Here is a 14,715-nt window from a genome sequence, read left to right on the forward strand (position 1 = left end):
TCAGGGTGTAGGAGGCTGTATTACGAAGCAAATGCTAGTACATGCCAGCTGAGACGTCAGTGCTTCCTCGTGTCCTACCCACTTTGCAGTGCAGTGAAGGTCCTCATCGTGAATCAGTGGTGACCATGGTGGGAGCGGGGAAGCCATCCCTCCTCATCCTTATTTTACTTAGAGCTCTGATCGCTACATTATGTCTTAAACCTTGTCACACCGTGCATAGTACGCTGACTTCATAGGAGCAAAACGGGTTCGGTAAAAATATTAAAAATCAGACTTTGCTGGTAGAACGAGACAATATAAATCAAAAGTCCTGCAGATAAATAGTAATTAGGAATGACATTTACTCAGCAGAGCATACAGAAAACAGCATTCTCTATCACTCTATCCTTAAATGGTTACAGCTTCATGCCTGTACACACAACTAATAAAAGGCCAAGCAGGGAGCCTGTAGGAGGCCAGCAGGAATTTTTTCTTGGGGTGGGAGGAAACCAACTTTGAGGAACTATTTTTCTGTTTCCTAAGTATTTTTGCAATTAAGAACAACAGGGTTCCTCCATTGTCTGAAACTGTTACAAAACCACTTGTCTACCCTTCAGGAGCTAGAGAACAAAATCAACAAAATCTGCATCTTGACTAGACATACAGAATTCATCACAGAGCACAGAGTGTTTTTTAAAGAAAACAAAAAATGATAGCGCCGGCAGCCATCATGTTCCAGTGAACGGAGTGTCTGTGGTAATTGACAGAGCTGGGGCGAGGGTGTGGCAAGGCAGGTGCCCAGTGTTCTTAAAAAGGCCGTATTACGGGGGTCGTGCCACTCAAGGCGCCTGGCCTGCCTCGCCGGAGTCCCAGCTCTGCTCCGAAACTCTGAGCTGGCCTGGCAGTTCTGCAGGAGGAGACTGAGGTGCCAGGGATTAAACTGATGTATCCAAGGTCTCACTGCTTGGCAGTAACAGACCTTGTGCCCAAGGAAGGAAACTCAGCCAGCTGCAAGATCATCAGAATGGATAGTGACATCATCCAGTCTGCGTATGTTTTTGGGGGGGTTGGGAAAATCAGCAGGTCTTTATGGTGTGATTTATCAGACTTCATATCTATATATATGTATATGGTAAATATTTGGGCATTGTTAGAGAAAACAGTCTGGCTACCCATGCAGCCCAGGATGTCACGTGCCCAGAGTGCACACACTTCCGAGGGGGGTGCACTGAAGCCTATATAGATTTGTGCACCAACACTGCCTCGTCCCCATGAGTCCTCTGTGATCGGAGGATAATAATTAAGACGTGGCAATGCCCACTTAGTAAATTAGCTAAATTGACAAAACTCAATTTAAACAGCAATTGTGTCTCTGGCGATAGAATTATAACAGCACCCTTTGCTTAATGAGCCAGACACTTAATAATTCAAACATACTTGGAAAAAATAAAACAAAGCTTCTCCATCATAGATTAGGTCTCCCACCACCTTGCCCACCCCTGCTTTGCAAAAACACAGTGCCTTGGACACCCTGGGAGGAGAGGTGTGGAATTTAGTGCCTAAGAAGGGCCTACCCGGCCTCGGGGCAGAGGAGGTGGTTAGATGACTTCTCCGAGGCCATATCCTAGCCCACATTCTTTGACCTAAATCACAGTCTTTACAGCTCTTGCTCTCTTCCTCTGGAAGACATCTTTCAACAGACTGTGTGTGGCAGTGGTTTAGAGGAGGAGCCGGCAAACTCCTGGCCGGCCAGCTGCCTGTTTTGTAAATAAAGTTTTATTGGCACACAGCCATGCCCATGTGTTTACACATTGTCTATGGCTGCTTTCACACTGCAGTGGACGAGCTGGGTAATGGTAGCACAGACCTAATGGACTGCAAAGCCTTAAAAAGTCACTATTTGGCCCTTTAGAAAAAAAGTTTGCCAAGCCCCAGACTTGGGTTTGCTTTCTGGCTCTATGTTCCCAGGGTGTGTGACCTGGAATACTTCTCACCTAACTTAATCTATGAATGGTTTTCTTAAATGTCCAATGGAGATACTACAAGTCTGCCTCCTGAGGCTACGAGAAGGGGGTGAGGTTGCACATGCTTATCTGTTCTTGGCACCTAGTAAGTGTTCACTAAATTGCTACAGGTAATCATCACGATAATGACGCCAATAACATGTCGAGTACATACTATGTGGCAGAACCTGTCCAAGCACTTTAAGTCTATCAACTCATTTAACACCCACAACAACCCTATGAGGTAGATATTACAATTATTTTAATTTTGCAGATGAAGAAAGACTACTTATTATTCTTTCATCCCTGCTTCTAAACTCTCTTATGCAGCACTTTTGCCCAGCCGTAGCCCTCCACTGGTGGCAATCTGCTGAAGGGCAGGCTCTGATGTGCCTCGTGGTCCCTGGACCTGTGGGCTCGGGACCCAGCAGGCATCAGAGTGTCAACCGTTGGACACTTGGTCACTGACAGCATTGAAATCCAGTGTTCCTTCTCTCACATAGGTGTGGGGTCCCTCTCTCCATTCCGCCAGCCTACTCTGGTTTGTGTCTTTCAGACCAACTTTTCCTGTCCCTTGCAATATAACGGGCGGTGGATGTCACAGTGGACATCACCTCTAGGCGTAGTGAGGCAAGCAGTGAAAACTCAGGCTGATTAAAAGTCGGAGAACTCAGGAGCCAGTAAGTCTTGAAACAACCAGATATTCATTTATTCAGCTAACCTGTGTCGTGTGCTTATCATTCACCAGCCATGGGCGCCTTACCTGCCAGGCACACCCCCTGACGCTTAGTCTATTCAAGGAATGTTTTGCACAGCTGCCACCTGAAACAAATCTTTTGGGTTTTTTTCTTTCTTTCTTTCTTCTTTCTTTCTATGAAAATACATGATTGTTCCTGGGATCTCCATGTCCAAATATTTGTTTTCATATAAAATTAGTTAGAGCTCTTGTAAGCCACTCTGCTCTCTGTTCAGGTCCCTGAAGAATATAAAAAAGGGGGAAAGTGGTCTCACAGTGAGCTCCTTGTATGCATCAGGCACCAAATGAGCTACTTGGCTCACCTTCCCTTCTTTATTCCTAACCCAAAACCTATAAGATAGAGACCGGCAGTTCCCAGTTTACAGATGGAAAGACAGAGGCCCTGAGCACTTAAATGATGTGCTCAAGGTTATGTGGCAGAGTTGTCTTTTGTTTTTCACCCCCAAACTTTATGCTCACATTCCCCCGGGAATTTTCAGTGTTCCCTGGAGCCGTGAGGACAGCTGTGGGTGGGAGAGGGGTGAGTCGGTGGGTCCCAGCATCCCTCTGTCTCCTCTGGAGCAGCACCCTGTCCCACTATTTCCTGTATGAGTATTCTGCTGACTGTTAAAAAGGGATCTGCTGCTTTAAAAAAAGAAAAAAAGAACAGAAAAGGGACTCTGAAAAGTGGATGGGCCTTTCCTGAGTGCCAACTCTGCCAGACTCTACCAGTGAGTCTCAACTGGAGGCGCCTTTGCCACCCAGGGACAATTACCAATGTCTGGAGACACGTTTGGTTTTCACTGCTTGGGGGTTGTTCCTGGCATCTCATGGGGAGAGGCCAGGGATGCTCATCCTGCAAAGCACAAGACAGCCCCCCACCCCCACCAAAGGATGATCTGACCCAAAATGTCAGTGGTGCTGAGGCCGTGGCACCCTGCTCATGCGAAGTTTCAGGTCTTCAGAGGTGAGAAAAAGCTGACGGAGCAGGCCCTTGTAGAGCATGTTTGCATGGGGTAGGCTGGTATCCATCAGCTGTCCCACAGCTGAGCCTTGCATTCCTATTGAAGGAATGAAAGTAAAGCTCTGAAGGCAAAGCATTTAGTGCAGGAGGGTGATGGCAAGGCGCCCTTGTTGGAAGGTCTGGAAGGCTGAAGTCTGAACGCTGCAGAGGGAGATAGAGCAAAAGTGTTCTAGGCACAGGTCATTGTGGGTGGAAGGTCCGGTGGGGCGAAAGTGAGTGGCTGTTTGAATGGAGAATGCCAGGGGTGTGGTGTATGACAAGGGGAGGAAGAACCAGAGCAGGCAGAACCCTCAGCCCTGGAAGCATCCCGGACTTTATCCTAAGAGCTGTGAGGACCATTAAAGAGTCTTCAGCAGGGCATGATGTGATTCCATCTGGGTTGGAAAAGATCCCTCTGACTGTTGTGTGCAAAACAGACTGGAGGGGGCAAGAATGGCCACAGGAAACCAGTAGATATTTGCTACCACGAACTTTCTCCACGTGGAGGGCTGGGCCCCTCCAGAACAGAGTCCCACTTCTTGGGGGCTGCCTATTTCAGCTTGTATTGAAAAGCAAGGTTGCTGGGCAACAGGATCTCTGTTGCCCATACATGTCAAGCCCCATTCTTTCCCCTAATTTAAAAATATGCACCATTAGAAAAAAAAGAAACTTTACCGTATCATTTGAGATTCACATCTGTTCTACAGTTGCGAAATAATTCCACTGCGGCCACGTGTGAATGGAGGAAGCTCGACATCAGGAGGGTACGGGGCCTGTCTCTAATTTCTTTTCTCTTTATTGACCTTTTCCAAGGTGTCAGAAAGCAAATTCTCTCATTAAGATGTTGACACCTGAGAAAGTCTGTAGCATATCTTATTTATGGCGCTGTCTGTGTGGGTGGTGGAGAAGGAAGTTAAAAGAACCAACTGTCAAGGCAAGAAAAATATTATTTTCCTTGGACTATTCTCTCTCCCCAGTGACTTCTGGCTGCTCTGAATCATGGAAGAGTATCCAAGCCTCTCCCATGGTCTAATTAACTTAGAGGGAGGCTGGGTAGGAGCGGGGGAAATCTAAAAACGCAGGAAACACACAGGCCTGTGGAGCTGGCACAATTCGGTTCTGATTAGCAACAGTTCATGCACTCGACCATAAACCACACAGATGTTCAAGTGGGATGTCTTGAGATATTGAGAAATTATCATAAATTTGAACTCGTTTGCAAGCATCTAGTTCCATATTTTACAGAAAACTGTAATTTTCCCTCCCAAGTTTCCCCTGGTGAGGAGGAGGAATTTTTCGCCGAGATGGCACCAGTTCCACTGGCTGCAGCGTTTATGCACTGAGGGTACCTGGTGGGCAGGGTCTGACCTTGGCCCTTTAAGGGACATGGGGAAATAGAGGACACAGTCCCTGCCGTCTGCATAAGGGAGACCACACGGGCTCAGGAACCAGTGAAACCACCAAGCAGCCTGCTGGGAGGTTCGCCAAGCCCTGGTGTGAGCTCGTCTGCCATCACTGACCACTGCAGGAGCTCTGTGGGCAGGTTCGCTTACTCAGCAAAGTACAGGGATACTCACACTCTCTTCACAACATGGTAGGAGTAAATGAAACGCTCTATGTAAAATAGTTGGCAACTTGTATGCAGACAACAAACCTTGTTGTTGATACCAGTAGCCAAGAAAGAGGACTAAGTTCAGGAATGTTCCCGGGTGGGCTGGACGAGCCCTCACAGCTCTGGAGCGTTGATGGCGGCTCCTGCAGCTTCTCTATCCCATTAAATGAGGAGGGTGACCCTGGGTTTTTCCCACAGCCGGATCCAATGTCCCTGCTCTGTAATGTACCCACGCGAAGCTGAGTTTCAGCTCTGGAGAATGCATCAGGAATGTGAATTGGATGAATGGATTGGAAAATATTCATTGATACATGCTCTTTTGGAGAAAAGCCACGGTGTCTGGATTAGGTTTCTCCAGCAGAAGAAGCAGTAACTGTTTGTAAGGTTGGTCCCTCCCTGAGATCCAGGCCTGTGGACAAGGTGACACTGAGCTCTTGAACTTGTGGCCTCTGGGCCACATTCAACATGTGGATGTGATTTATGGGTCCAAACACTTTTGTAAAAAATGTGAGTTGGTTGCTAACATTTAAATTCTAGGAGTTTTCACATAAAAGGACAGATTCATGGCTCCCTTTGAGAAAACCGAAGGTCTAGAAACCCAGGACCCACACTTCTGCCCAATGTCATCCAGTGTTGAGCAGTAGCAGCCTTTCCCAGAAGACCTGGCACGACCTTCACTTCCCCTCAGATCTTAGTTCACCTGTTACGTTAACTTACCTGCCTGGCCCCACCAGGCATGAGTGTTCCAACCCTCTGGCAGCGCTTTTCAAGGTGGGGTCCTGGGACCCACACAATCAGCATCACTTGGGCTTGATAGAAACACATCATCCGGTCCGTCCTGCACCTACAGAACCAGACCCTCTGGGATGGGGCCAGCACCCACCCCAGGGGACTATGATGCTGGTTAGGTCTGAGAAGCCGTGCCCTGGGGTAAGGGGCGTGAGGGGAACTGGTTCTAATGTCATCTCTGCCACTTCCTGTGAAAACTTGGAGCAGTCACTTCCCTTTTGGGGGCCTTGTTTATCTTTTTTATAAAGCAAGAGGGTAGGGGGCTAATTGGTTTCTGAGGGCCTTCTGGCCTTAGCACAGCTTGATTCTATATTGTTCAGGTCTGTGGACTAATAATTAGCATTTATAAGGCGCTCACCGTCTACCAGGACTGGTCGAAGCACTTTATCTGGGTGATGTTTAGCCCTGGCAGTTGCGAGGGTCCCCTTTGAGGACCCATTTTACAGAGAAAAAAATGAGGCACAAAGAGGTGCGATGACACGCCCAAGTGCCTGCCATGGAGGGCCCTGCTTTTATGTCACCTGGAGGGCTGGCGAGCTGTTGACTCCCGGATATCTGCCCTCTGTGGTCTGCCTGCATAGAGAGGTGTCTGGAAGGCAATGATAGCAGCGTGGCCAGCTCTCAGAACAAAGCGGACTGGTCCTCCGAGGCAGGCCGGGGCACGTTCTGCCGAGCACAGAGGATTATCAAAAATAGAACATGGCAGCGGTGGCCTTCCCCTGCCCCAGTGACAAGGAGCAGGCAGTGACAGTAGGAAGGGTGAGGGAGGGACCAAGGGGGTCTGGAGGGAGGGAGAGCAAACACACCTGTGTGGTGAGTACAGCCAGGCTTTAGAGCCCCCCCAGTCCTTAGTGGTATCCCCACCCTTCCCTTAACAAAGTGTGACCTTGGGAGAACATTTTGCCACCTGAAGCCTCAGTTTCCTGATTTGTGAAATGGGGACAGTGATACCCAATTCACAGTGGTTGGGAGGGTTAAATGAGCGAGCAGATTTATAAAAAACACTGGGTGGCTGCCATCAATAGCAGCATCCTTGCCCTTTCTGAGCCGCTCTAGGAGGAAGTGCTTCGTGGTGTCGGCTGTGAGAAAGGAGAGCTGATCAATTTCTGACTGTGGGAAGAAGCCTCCCACCTTAACTAGCCCAGTGGGCTCCATTCACTCAGAACGCCTCATTTCCCAGATGCCTGTCTCATCGCCCTGTCTCCGTCTGCCAAATGTTCTATTTTTTTTTTTTTCCTTTCAGACCTCCTCTCTGGGGTCCATCTGCCCTGAGAATGGCTGGCGGATGATTAGGAGGATTTAGATTCTTATTACAACTTCGGACATGACCAGGACAAAAGTGTCCTCACACCCAAAGAAAACCCCCATTCCCAGATTAGGGAACACACTCTTCCTCCTGACCCAGGAAGAACCCTTTGGCGTGGTTCAAAGAGAGTGGGCTTAAAACCAAACAAGCCCTGGTCTCCCACTTACTATTATAGCTGTGTGGCCTTGGGGAGGTCACTTCACCTCTCGGGACTGGGTTATCTTCCATACAGTGGGTCCGTAATATCTTACTGATGCCGTGCCAGGTAACTAATGAGTGGTCGTTTCCTTCCCTCCTCCCATTGGACACATGTCATTTTGTACAGAACGATCAGGAAAATAGAGTGGAACACATTTGAACTCTTTGGATCTTAGAGTGAAAAATCAGTAAAAGTAAACTCATCTGAAATGAGAGCAATGAGCACCATTAGCTGAGCTATTACTCTGTGCCCAGCACAGAGTTTCCAAGGTGAGAAAATCGAGGCTCAGAGAAGTGAAGTCTGTTGGTGAAGGGCCTCTGTTAGTAACTGACGGGGCCGGGTCAGCAGGTTTGCAGCAGCCTGTTCACATTTGCACTAAGAAGGAGTAGAGAGGATGCTGGCTGGGCTCCTCCCACTTGACAATCACTCATTCTTCAGCCTGCAGAATTCTTCCTTCTGCAAGCATTAGCCCCCAACCCCTTCCTCCCCCAGCCAACTTATTGTTTTGATGTGTGCATGGCCTTAGTCCTTTGTGCTGCCTGATTTTTTTTCCTGGCTTCTGGCCCTAAGACTTGTCCTAATTTGTATAAGAGTCTCCCAGAATGTTGATGTGGTTCTCTTCCAGAAAAGGGAACATCCATCCCCCACATTGCCGGCTCCAGGAAGCCACGAGGGTCAGGCCAGGCCAGCTCCGGCCCTGGTGTAACACCCCAATGTCCACCCCTCCTCCCTGCTGCCCTCCGTCCATCCAAACCATCAGCTGAGTGAGGCTTTTCAGAAGCAAAGCTGAGTTTACTCAAGAGGACCCAGATCATTCCACAGGCAATCTCAGAAGTAGGAAATGTGAGGAAATGTGAACAGTCTTTCTGCCAAGTGACCCAAGCTCTGGTCACCTGAAGAGAAGAGCAGGCTTCCAGTTCCGTAGCACCATCTGGAAGGCAGCAGTGGAGAGAGGTGTCCCAGCCCCACATCCAGCCCAGCTTGGTGCAAGGCAGGTGGCAACCTGAGGGACGAGGTGTGTTAGCTCCTCTAACTGGGGGATTGAGGTGATTAGTCACAGGAAGTCCCCGGAGGCTCTCCCAGGAGCGTCTTTAAGCTTTATCGAGTGGATCTTGAGCTGGTTTGCAGCTTTGAAAGAAAGGCCAGGAGAGGTGGAAATAGGCCTTTCCCACAGCTCCTGTGCTGGATGTGGGTTGGGCAGAACCCCAGCAAAACACTGCGAAGAATCAGGTGCTTCAGCTCAGTTTCTCTCCTGGAGACATAGCCATTCATTCATTCACGTCTCCACTCACTCACTTCTTCATCCTACAAATCTACTGAGGACTGTATGCATCAGACTGTGTGTTTTAAGGAATGAGACAGGCTGCTTTCTGCTCCCATGGACATTGCAGCGGCGTGGGGAGAGATGATAAATGAGCAAGTCAAATAGGAAAAATAATTTCATGCGGTACTAAGTGCTCTGAAGAATCACACAAAAGGAGCTTGTCATAGAGAACGTCGGGGTTGAGGGAGGCTAATTGAGGGAGCCCGAGGGGGCAGAGCGAGTGGAGAGGGAGAGCCTCAGTGTGGGGCCCGGAGGTTGAGATGGAGCCGCGGTGAGAATGTCCGCGTGGTGTCCCAGGCAGAGGGAGGAAGGAGTTTGGCCACGTCGGGGGGACGGCAGGAGGGCCAGAGCGGCGGCAGGCGAGCACGGTACACTCATCGGAGAGCACTGATGAGGCTCGTGACGCCGTTCTCCACGCCTTATCTGCGGCATCCGCTTAGTCCTCGGCCAGCTCCGGGACTCCCTGTTGTGGTTCCCCTTTAGCCCTGCAGGGACTGAATTTCAGGGAGATCACCCAACCTCCCAAGGTCCTACACCAAATGAGTGATGGACCCGTGATTTGAACCCAGGCCTTCCGACCGTGGAAGCCATACTTTTAACTGGCACATTATACCGTCACTGTGAACCCCCTGGAATTAACAGATGGAGCCAAGGTGGGGCAGAGGCGATGAATCTTGGAATAGGACGGAGCGTGTTTCAAGGGAAACGAGGAGGGAACTGGCATCCGCTGACTGAGTGCCAAGCACTGGGCAACAAGCTTTCTCATCCACTACCCTCAGGACAACCCTCCACGGCAGGCAGGCTTCATTAGCCCCTTCTGACAGATGAGAAAGCCGAGCTCGGCGATGGGCTGGGTGGGCGCAGGGCCACGCAGCCACGAGGAGATCGTCCTCATTAGGATTCCGCTCTGTCTGCCCCGGGACCTGGGCTTTCCGGACCCTCCACAGTAAACTGCCCTCCTTTCGTTTCACTATTTCTTATTCTCCCCTCTCACCATGGAGACGAAAATCCCTAACTGTGATAAAACCTTAGCAATAAGTGCATTTGTTGTGGTGGAGGTGATGGCTGGCCGTCAGCACGCGGGCGTCGCTCTTCAAACTGCCTGTTATCTGAAGGGGAAGAATAGGGATGGACGCCCATCACGGTCCCTGCTGCCGTGTTGGCAGGGGCACACAGGCTCTCTATAAATCAAAACCAAATGACACACGACACAGCATTCGGAAAGGCTGTGCCCTGGGCCAGGGGGTGTCCTTGCAACTGCTCGAAGCAGGGTCAGCGGTTGCCATTCTTGTTTCCCTCAGGCCTTTCCCCCGGAGATGACCCCATTCTTGGGGAGACCCAGAGAGTTCCTCTTCCAAGGCACTGAGAGAAGAAACAGGCCACCCTTCATACACACCCTCTTGACTTCCTGCTTTAAATTCTAGGTGTGAAAATTCCATCGGACAGCTTCTTCCATTCATTCACTTAAAGTAGCCATTTGTCTGTTGGGGCCTGGGCGCTGGGGAGACTGAGGAACAGTACGAATAAGTTTCCTGGTCTCACAGAGCTTACGTTTTAGTAGGGGGATTCAGAGTGGTTTTTATAAAGGCTAAACAAATAAACATACGAATAAATTCATTTCAGATTGTGATAAGTGCTATAAAGAAGATAGAATAGGATAATGTTACAGAGAGAAACTTAGGGTGGAGGGAGGAGAATGATTGTTTGTACTTTTCTCTTTTTTTTCACATCCATCCATCATCTACATCACCTTATCATCTATCTCTATCTATCTATCTCTCATCTATCTGTCTATCGTCATCTATCTGCACACATACACAGACACACATACCTTTATATATTCTTTCCAGGTCTCTCTCTCTCCGTCCCTCCTTCCCTCCCCTCCTACCAGTAGAGGAGAATTCACTTCCTTCCACACACAGTTCTGGCCGCCCAGTCAGAGCGGGTCCCTCAGAGTGGTCTGTCTGTCTCCCTTGTGGAGCAGATGCTCCCAACGCCCAGTCAGTACCCGGTTATTCCGTACTGAACACACTGTTCAGGCGGGCATCACAAGCGTTTGTTACGTTCCCAAACTAAAAGAATACACCCAGATCGTTTCTACACGCATCCAACTCCAGAGTCGCGCTAGAATCCACAGAGCGCCCCCCTCCCTTAGAACCACTGTGTTTCCTAACAGAGGCCTGTCACTCTGAACATCAGAGCTTGCACATAAAAGTATCCAGCCCTGAGGTAGAGTTTCCCGGGTGTCGTTTTGGATGTAAACACAGAAGTCTAAGACTATGCCAGTCACGCATAGACTATGCCAGTCACGCATAGAAGTCTAAGACTATGCTCGTTCCCTGGACGATCAATTCAACTTTGGAACTATGTGCCGAGTACCTACTATGTGCGAAATGTGACGGGAGCTCATTGCAGGTACAGCCCTTGCCCTCCGGTTGTTTATACTTCCCAGAAAGAAGGTAGTGACAATGCAGATTCCAACGTGCTCAGAATTCTAAGTACAGGTGCCCGGGAAGCCTCATGGAGACCCACAGGGCTGCAGCAGGGATGGCTGTGGAAATATCCCGTCCAGGAGATAACAACCAGTAGTGCAGTTTGGCTGAAGGGGAGGAGACTTAATCAATGAAAAGTGGAAAATAGCTTGGAAAGGTGGCTGGGGCCTGCAACTCCAGACTGAATTTACACTTAATGTGGAGGCAGTGGTCACTGGTGGGGCTCCGGGGGGGGGGGGGGGGGGGGGGGGGCGTGGCAGCTTTTTAATGATTGGGGGTGACGTGGAATGGAATGCTGTGATCAGGTGAGAAGTTGATGTCTTTGGGCCAGGGCTCACAGAGCAAATAACATGTTCAATATGCTCTTTAAAATAAATTACAGAGATCAAAAGGGAACAGAGTAGAAGAGCTTCTGAGTGTACACAGAGGTGTAACGTTTCCGAGTTCATTTAATTAAAGGAGCCGATGGAGCCGGCTCTCACCCCGTCATTCAGGACTTCTTGATAAAAGAACCAGAGGTCTCCTTTTTGAAGTGGGGAATGCAGATAGACTCGTGAACGTACGTTCATCCTCACATCAGTTAACAAGTAGCCTCCTTTCTGGATTTTCTTTTTACAGTGAATACTGGTTTAGATTATCCTCTGGCAGAAGTCACATTCACAAGGGGAAATAAAAGTCACGAGGAGGGAGGGGCCGTCCCTTTGGGGCACAGACCGTGTTCACTAAGGGCATCTGCGGCCCTGTGTTCTGAGGAAGCTGCAACTGGAGCCAAACCGACTTGTACAGCCCATCATGCAATGTTCTCAGTCACCGGCTATGCCCTCTCGCCCTCTCTGTTCTGAAATCATAAGATTAGGCAGGAGCCCTCATGGGTGGTGGCAGAAAGCTTGGACTCTGCAGCTGGCCTGTCTGGGTTCAAACCCCAGAGCTGCTATTTTCTAGCTCTGAGCCCTTGGGGATGTTATTAACCTTTCTGGGCCTCAATTTCCTCGTAGGGGAACAAGTAAGCCTTCCTCACAGGGGTTTTTCAGGATTAAGTGCATTGATACATGCAAAGGGCTTAGATGGTGTCTGGCCTGTACTAAGAGCTCAATAAATATTAGTATAGTCTCAGCACAACAGCCTTTTCAGACCTTCCAACAATAAGCTTTCAGAAGACAAATCTGGGTAAACATGAGTGGAGATTGCTGAGTGACCAGGACTGAAAGGCTTGAGTTTGGGGGGGCACACGACATGGCCCTGTTTTGTAGCAGAAGAATCGTTCGCGGAATGTTGTGTAAGCTGCTATTTTGGTTTTGGTTCATGCACCTGGATTCTGCTGGGGATTTTCTATATGACAGGAAGCCTTGAGCGTGCTGTTTTCACCTATGAAATATTTTGTCTAGTGTTGTATCTTTATGGGCATTTTGTCATTATTCCTTCCAACAGCCACATTCTGTCGCCGCGTTATTTGAGCTCCAAGGATTGGCTGGAGTATCAGGACCAGGTCCCATACCTGACTGTCTGACACACCAGCAGCCGAGCCAGGCTCCTTACGTGACCTGGGCTTCGGGATTGGGCTTCACAGGCTGAGCTTGGATTAGAGGTCAAACGCTGGCGCCCTTGGGGTGAATCAGACCCACAGTGTTTTAGTTCTTCCTCATGTTTCTGGCCCTGTCGAATTTATAAAATTCCCTTGGAGTCTGATGGCAACATACAAAATTTGGTAGCTTTCCCATGATCATCCAGGTTTCCAGCTGCTCAGAAGTCACACTAGCTGGCGTGGAGGGGCCTGCCTTCCTGCCTGGGGATGGGCTACCTGCTTTAGATGGGTGCAGTCCTCACCATTCCCTCTCAAGTCCCCAGCTGCTTTCATTTATTGTCACTCTTGCACAGATCGAATAGAAATAAGGGGAAAGGAGAGTGTTTATTATACCCATTTCTTGATCAAAACCAGGAAGAGTTTGGGTCCCACCACCCCTAGCAGGGACAATATTTGAGGCCCTCTGGCTTAAAACGTTCTTTGATTCTCATTTTGGTCCATGGACGTTCTTTCTGAAGCTGCATACGTGGCCCCCAGACAGAGAGAATAGTTCTTAATGATTCTACGTCAGCTGACAAATGGCAGACTTGGGACTTGAATTCACATGTTCTGGATAAAAACTCAAATCTCTTGCCTCCTTCCCCACTTAGTCTTATGAATTATGAGCGTTCAGCGAACTCACCCAGAAAGGTTGCTATGTGTCATCCTCTGGGGATTCAGAGATGGAGGAATAAGTGGGTAGAATACCTGCCTCAGCATCTTACACTGGTCAATATAACGCACTCATTCACTCATTCAAAAAACGGTTGTCAATAGAAATCAAGTTTTTGGATATTGAGGATAGCATTATGATGAGGATCAAGAGTCTATTATCTATAATTATAGTAGACATTTTGAGCTTTTATTATGTACGCACAAACACACACAGACACGCATATATACACACACATATACGAGTATACACACCAAGCACTATTCTCAATGTTTTACTGACATCCTTGTGTCTACTCCTCTTCCACACACTGCAGGAGGCAGGTGCTATCAATCATCATCTTACAGATGATGAAACTGAGAAACAGAGAAGTTAAGTAACTTGCCCACGAACACACAGCCACGAAGTGGGCACCAGAACCAGAGCCCTGAGCTTGCAGACTTCCCAGCCTCCACTTTAAGGCACAATGTTATCTTGACCGACTCTCATCCAGGAAGTCCCTTCTTATACACAGATGACATTGCCGGTACTATTGTTAAATATTCCTATTTCTGCAACATGTGAAAGAGCGAGCCTTGTAGTTTAACATACCCAAACCTCATGGGTTTCTCCTACTTATTCAGAGAGACATAGCCTTTTCTTTGCCCCTAAAATGTCACTATGAAAATAAAAGGAAAAAGAAAATCCACCAGAGGACTTATAAAATCTCTCATCTTTGCAAATAAAAAATTCACTCTAACAGAGCTTTTCTGCATGCAGCACTGGGAGGAGACCCTGTTCTTATTCTACCCACTTATTCATTTGACAATTTATTTAGTACCTATTGTGCCTTAGAAGCTCTGCTGGCATTGGATATGCATAGATCAAAGCAGCACGGTCCTGGCCCAAGGAAGTCAGTCTATTGCCTGGCTGTCTCTTCTGGATAATTCTAATTATGATTCCGCTTTCAGCAAAGGACAGAGAAGCAGCAGTGAGTCAGATTTTTGCCACTCGTCTTACGCAGGTGCCCTGTTCTTCTCAAAGCTCCCCATGTGGGAT

At 48.6% G+C, this 14,715-nt stretch overlaps 2 protein-coding genes across 5 annotated transcripts in view; one reads left to right on the forward strand and one right to left on the reverse strand.

Annotated features, from left to right (window-relative positions):
- DOCK2 (dedicator of cytokinesis 2) overlaps positions 1 to 14,715 on the forward strand; it is a 369,901-nt gene that overhangs the window by 243,424 nt on the left and 111,762 nt on the right. The gene's annotated exons all lie outside the window — the stretch shown is intronic.
- Positions 1 to 14,715, reverse strand: part of INSYN2B (inhibitory synaptic factor family member 2B) — a 108,077-nt gene that overhangs the window by 69,999 nt on the left and 23,363 nt on the right. The gene's annotated exons all lie outside the window — the stretch shown is intronic.

This window comes from Rhinolophus ferrumequinum, chromosome 24, assembly GCF_004115265.2.
Source record: "Rhinolophus ferrumequinum isolate MPI-CBG mRhiFer1 chromosome 24, mRhiFer1_v1.p, whole genome shotgun sequence".
In the NCBI taxonomy this organism is placed as follows: Eukaryota; Metazoa; Chordata; class Mammalia; order Chiroptera; family Rhinolophidae; genus Rhinolophus; species Rhinolophus ferrumequinum.